The sequence below is a fragment of the Astyanax mexicanus genome, chromosome 23 (genome assembly GCF_023375975.1).
Source record: "Astyanax mexicanus isolate ESR-SI-001 chromosome 23, AstMex3_surface, whole genome shotgun sequence".
NCBI classification, from domain to species: domain Eukaryota; kingdom Metazoa; phylum Chordata; class Actinopteri; order Characiformes; family Acestrorhamphidae; genus Astyanax; species Astyanax mexicanus.
This window is the reverse complement of record NC_064430.1, coordinates 22,327,460-22,334,163: the sequence shown is the minus strand read 5'-3', so window position 1 is coordinate 22,334,163 and position 6,704 is coordinate 22,327,460. Positions and strand designations below refer to the sequence as shown.

Genomic DNA, 6,704 nt, shown 5'->3' with positions numbered 1-6,704 from the left:
TGTATTTTTACAGTTAAATATACGATTGGGGCAGCACGGTTCGACAAGGTAGCAGAATTCGACAGAACACCGGCCCTCTTTCTCAAGTCCAGCTCCGCCCGCCCTCTCATCAACAGACTTTTGGAAGAAACCAAAGTCACTGGAAAAGAGGGGGAGATCTGAGATTTTGAGGCATGATATTTAATATAATTAAAATAATATATTTCACCGTTCCTATTAAATTATGATTATTTACGTTTATATCTCATGTTTTAATACAATATAACATATAATGAATATATTAAAACACACAAATTAAAAACCTTTCGGGCAACAAAAAAACCCTGAACCTAGTTTTGAATGGTCGTGGCTCCACTCCACTGAATCAGCAGCCACAAAAAAGACGTCCTTTTCTCCGGGAGCTGCATGGGGACTGCAGGAGTCCAAAGCCTCGCTGTGTTTTATGGGGAACAGTTATTAATATTGGGTCAAATAATCCAGTATTTCTTCACTCTGGTGCTGAAGGTCCGCTGCGCTGCTCTTTACTCTGTTTTCATTTAAAGCCCCTCAGTCTTAAAACAGCGGCACTAGCGGGCCTCCAGCACCGATAGTGATTATTACCCTGCCGGATTAGATTAGAGCAGCGCGGCGGAGCTCTGTAAGTCCCGGTGAGTAATTTAGTTAGCTGACTGTTTCAGCTCTCGGTGAAGCGCGGTCTTATTATGATGCTTAAACGGCGCTGGGTGATTGTTTTGTTTCTGAACGAGCAGGTGCTGCTGCAGGTAATCGAGCTAACTGTAGCTAATTAGCTTAGCCAGCCATGCTCCACTCGCTAGCTCGCTAACGTTAGCTATCTTACAGCGTTATTCGCCGTTAACACGCTTTAAATAGTCTTACCACTATTTAAAGCGTGTTAACGGCGAATAACGCTGTAAGATAGCTAACGTTAGCGAGCTAGCGAGTGGAGCATGGCTGGCTAAGCTAATTAGCTACAGTTAGCTCAACCGGCTAAGCTAATTAGCTACAGTTAGCTCAACCGGCTAAGGTAATTAGCTACAGTTAGCTCGATTACCTGCAGCAGCACCTGCTTGTTCAGAAACAAAACAAACACCCAGCGCCGCTTAAGAGCTGATTCACGACCTTCTCTCCCAACACAGGATGTGTTTTTCTCAATCAGCAGTAGCTTTTAAACCACGCTGTAGTTCAGTAATAAGATCGCGTTTCACCGAGAGCTGAAACAGCCAGTTAGCTAACGGTAGTTAAAATACCCAACAGGCCTGAGAGCTCCTCTCGGTACTCCGGTCTAATTCGGCAGGGTTTTTGTAGATATTTAATTTCTGAATCTTATTAATACTGAATTGAAGTATGGTAATCTGGCTAGTGTTAAAAAGTCAACTAGCTTTTTACCATAACACTTTTAGTTAATTTATACCTAATTTTAGCAGTGTGTTCCCACAAGACGAATAAAAAAAAAATAAAAAAAAAGGGTGAAATTTAGCGGCCGACTGCGCATGCGCGAAATTTAGCGGCCGACTGCGCATGCGCGAAAATTAGCGGCCGACTGCGCATGCGCGAAAATTAGCGGCCGACTGCGCATGCGCGAAAATTAGCGGCCGACTGCGCATGCGCGAAATTTAGCGGCCGAATGCGCATGCGCGAAATTTAGCGGCCGACTGCGCATGCGCGAAAATTAGCGGCGGACTGCGCATGCGCGAAATTTAGCGGCCGACTGCGCATGCGCGAAAATTAGCGGCCGACTGCGCATGCGCGAAATTTAGCGGCCGACTGCGCATGCGCGAAAATTAGTGGCCGACTGCGCATGCGCGAAAATTAGCGGCGGACTGCGCATGCGCGAAAATTAGCGGCGGACTGCGCATGCGCGAAAATTAGCGGCGGACTGCGCATGCGCGAAAATTAGCGGCGGACTGCGCATGCGCGAAAATTAGCGGCCGACTGCGCATGCGCGAAAATTAGCGCATGCGCAGTCGGTCGCTAAATTTCGCGCATGCGCAGACTGCCGCTAAATTTCGCGCATGCGCAGACGCCTTCCCCCCCCCCCCCCCCCCCTTTTTTTTTTTTTTTTTTTTTCCTCTTGTGGGAACACACAGCTAAAATTAGGTAGAAATTAACTAAAAGTGTTTTGGTAAAAAGCTAGTTGACTTTTTAACATTAGCCAGATTTCCATACTTTAATTCAGTATTAATAAGATTCAGAAGTTAAATATCTACAAAAACCCTGACGGATTACACCGGAGTACCGAGAGGAGCTCTCAGGCCTGTTGGGTATTTTAACTACCGTTAGCTAACTGGCTGTTTCAGCTCTCGGTGAAACGCGATCTGATCTGAACTACAGCGTGGCGCTGGGTGTTTGTTTTGTTTCTGAACGAGCAGGTGACGCTGCAACTGGATTTTATAAAGATACGAGAAAAGAATGCTTTCGTCGTGGATTTAACATGAAAAGGTAAGCTGCTGTTATGTTCTGATCTGTGCAGGCAGTTTATGCACTTAACGTAACTCCGTTAGACAACTAATTTACAGAGCTAGCGTTTGTTGTGTCTCCGGCTTAGTTTTCTGCAGTCCATGATTTATTAGCTAAGGTGTTTAGTTTATTTTGACCCCAAACAGCAGCATTCACTGCATTTTGCATACTATGAACTAACCGCGTGAATCCACTGTACGTGCAAGTTAGCGTTAACTTCATCACGAACGAGTAACGGATTAGTAAACACACTCTTGTCTTTTTTTTGAATCCTCAGAGTTTCTGTCAGAAAACACTGAAAGAAAACTTCTCCTCTGTCTCTGTTTATACAGCGATGGTTTGGGTTTAAAGCTGGGTTTGTTGTGCTGGATGTTTGGTTAGGAGCAGGAGATTTTATAAGATGTGTGGCTGCATAATTGTGAACTGAGATCGCGGTCTGTGAAGTTACACCCGCAGCTAACCAGTGACTTTAAAAAACAAATAAACACAGCTGTTACTGGACTTTATGGGTTTAAAAATGAGTTAATTAATTTTAAAAGACTAGGCTACTAATGTTGGCCCTGCTGAGTCCAGCTGATCATCCAGAAATAAACATTACCTATGCTGGTCAAAAGCTATTTAAAGAGCTAACCTCCCAGGGTGTGTTTGTTTTTTTCTGGTTTTGAGCATTTTTTTTAAGGAGGGAGTGTACGTCTGTGCTGCAGTAGAAGAGTGTAATTTTAGAAAAGTTGCTGTATTTGTCTCACTGGCTTAGATAGTATAGACTTTAAACATGTTACTAAAAATTAACACTGGACCGTGTTTTTAAATACTTGCCATTCTGGATGTCCTGAACATTTTCATGCAGGCCTGTGTGTTTTAAAAAATATATTTTTTATGTCGGTTAGTTTTATTTATATAAAGTAAGACCTGTAGACCTGTACTTTATTGGATAAATTGATACAGCTACCATGAACTGTTTTGTTTCTGTTCTGTAAAATCAGGCCCAGTTCCAAAAGACACAACATCCTCAGTGTCCTGGAGCTCCAGCTGAAGCACTGGCCACTCCACCTTCTCCATCCCCACCCAAAAGAGGTTGATGAATATATGTTAATACATTAATAGCTTAATATTATTACTCTATTTGTTCTTATTACTGACTTACCGGGGGAACTAATTAAGGGACGGAAACACACACAGAGAAATGTGTTGGCAGTGCTGTTGCTAATTGTACTGAGTGTCTGCAGTGTACTGGGAGGATTGTGCTGGGTGCTTATTGTTTCTCAGGTGGTAAATCATGTTTGTTGTTGAATGTGCTTTTTTTTTCCTTCCCATCTTGTAAAATCCTGCCTTTGCAGTCCACTTTCCAAACAGAGAGGTGTAATACGCTGTTTCGATCTTACAGCTGCTGCTCACACTGCTAATAAATAAAAAACAAACACAGTTGATTTTATCGGAGCGCCAGTACCCAAACCCGACTGACTAAAACTTTCAATCGTAACCACCTTACACTTAACGATTGAGATGACACGACCGCAACTCAACTGCAGCTCGACTCTAGCCAGACTCTCGTGATTTTATCCTGACTCTGGAAATTTGTCTGCAACTGTGAAATCATTGGAAAATCGTTAGGTACCTGAACACTCTTCTCTCTTCACCCTTAATGTAGCAGCTACCCACTGGATAACTGTTTGCCTGTTCTATAGCGACTGTAATTTCCTTCTGTCTGTTTCTTACACTCTGTAGGTACTTATATATATTTTTTTTTATTGAACGTGGCAGCGTGCCGACAATCACAAGTATTGCAAATGTTGGGATAAATTTCAGCCAATTTAACTTTACTATAATGGGCTCTGTGTACTCTGCAGGTACTTCTAAGGCAGCTAGTTGAAGGCGTGATTGAGGTCCATGCCAGAGGGGTTCTGCACTGTGACCTCAAGCCATAGAACATCCTGTTTCAGATGTACAGTTAGGAACCACGCCTTCATCTTCTGTTCTTCTGGTATGGGTTTTCAGTGAACACTACAGGCAGAGAACTGTCTTCGTAGAAGCTACCATTACTGAATAGAGATTCAGGTCAAAAACATTCCTTAACGCTCAGTCACTGTCTCTAATTTAATTTTCAGGACCTTCCTCATGAGTGGTTTACCCATGAGGCCAAATCCTCCACAGTGTTGCAGATAGGAATCATCCTGCTGTGTGTGAGAGGTGACCCTTCAACACCAGCACGGGGATCACCTCAAAGAAGTCTCAGATCATCTCTCCACCATCTGCTCTATGACCCCTGGCTAAGTATACACCACGACACAGCCACCACATCAGGCACACCTCAGTCAGGTACCATATAAAACAATAATAATAATAATAAAAAAAAATCTATATTTTCAATCTGTAGTTTAGAGAGTTCTCTAGTAGAGCTGGGCGATTAATCGATTTTATCGATAAATTCGAATTTACAGTTAAGGACAATGTGTTTTTATGAAAATCGATTTTCTCTGAGTTTTCTTTTTCACCACAGACGCTCCTCTGTGGGCACAGAGTGAGCTTAGCTAGCTCCCTCCATACCTCCCTCCCTCCAGCGCGCGCACCCCCCGCCCCTCCCTCACTCCCTCTCTCCCTTGCACGCACAAACACACACACATACACAAAACACATGACGGCGGAGCTTAAGAGCAACTAGCTCCGTGATCTGGAGTTGGTTCGGTTTTGCGGCGTCGGACGTAGACCAAACAGGTCCTCGCTGTAAGGTGAACCAATTTATCACTATACCTTAAACAGAAGCATGTAGCGGAGTGGGAGAAGTGCTACTACCATAGGAATGAACGCAGCAGCAGCACCAGTTCACCATTCAACGTTAAACAAGGAACTGTCCCTGGCACATCTTCCAACCGTGTACCAGGTTTTGTATGCACTACAAGTTAAGATGTTTTGCATATTCATGAGAAAAGATCTCATTTTATAGAACACTGGCACTTATTTAAAAGCTTTGTTTTGCAATTCTAGCCCAATAGGGAAAAGTATTTACTTAAGAGCATATAAATTGTACTTGTTTTCTATTGTCTACTTTGTAAGTTTTATCAAAAAAGGGCACCATTTCATTTATTTCTATTTGTTTTTAAGGGTGTGTGTTTTATTTATTTATTTTTTAAGTTTGAGGGTGCATTGTGTTAGTACCTAAACTATGTTGGAGAAAGCTTTCTAAAAGTCACTAGATGTTCTCACTGTTTACAATAGTTTTTTTTTGCTTGTTTCTGGTTGCACTTTAACCACAAATGGAACATTTTAAGTGAAAACAAATTAAATAAGAACTGGTTTTTAACCATTTCTTTATCATCTTTAGTTTGATCTTTAGTAGGGGGAAAAAATCGATTTAAATCGAAAATTGGATTTAAAAAAAAAAAAATCTGAGTTTTTTTTTTTTCGGCCATATCGCCCAGCTCTATACTCTAGTTTAGAGGTTTTTTTTTATTTTATAAAACACACCTAAGGAAAATAGCAGGTATTAATAAAGCTATTGATTCCATACTTTTAAAAAGGTAATGATTTTCTTTAACTATATAAATGTTTTAATCGTTTTGTGTATTGTATGCTTTTAATTGCTTCCTGTTTTGTATTTGTGTTCATGTACTTAAGGCTTTAATCCTTTTATCTTGATATTGTTTATCTTTTGATGTTTATTAATTACTTAACTGTATTTCTTTATGTAGTATACTGTTAGTGTTTTAATCCATACACTTTTTGTATATATTTCTTTTATTGCTTAGTTACTTGCTTTATTAATGGTTATTGTATTGGTGTTTTAGTCTTATTTTGGGCTTATATTCATTAAAAACATTTTAACGTTTGTCTTTTAGTGCTTTAATCAATTAATATTGTACTTACCTTTTACTATTTTACTATTAATCTTTCTGTACTTAATTCTGATATTTATACATTATTTTTTATTTAATTTTCTTTCAGCTTTGTATTACATTGTTTATTAATTGTATGTCTTTATACGGGATTTTATATTTGCATTGTATATATTTTTGTTTCATTTAATGTTTATGCTCTTTGTCTTTTTCAGATTTTTACATTTTTCAATTTGTGTATTGACCCAAGTAGTATGGGTTCCTCTCAAGGTTTCTATCTCTCTTTCTGAGAGAATTTTCTTTGCCGCTGTCTCCTTTATGCTTACTCAAAAGAGGTTTGGACACTTTTTTTTTTTTTTAACTGTTCTTAATTTTGTTTGTTTCTTAACTTTGTCAATAAATGTTTTTTTATTGCTA

At 40.1% G+C, this 6,704-nt stretch overlaps 1 long non-coding RNA gene across 1 annotated transcript; it reads left to right on the top strand.

Annotated features, from left to right (window-relative positions):
* Positions 1 to 380: 380 nt before the first annotated feature.
* Positions 381 to 6,704, top strand: LOC111191198 (uncharacterized). Its single transcript, XR_007429138.1, has 5 exons — positions 381 to 647; positions 2,370 to 2,439; positions 3,441 to 3,531; positions 4,305 to 4,438; positions 4,563 to 6,704. It is a non-coding gene; the product is annotated as an uncharacterized LOC111191198 (long non-coding RNA).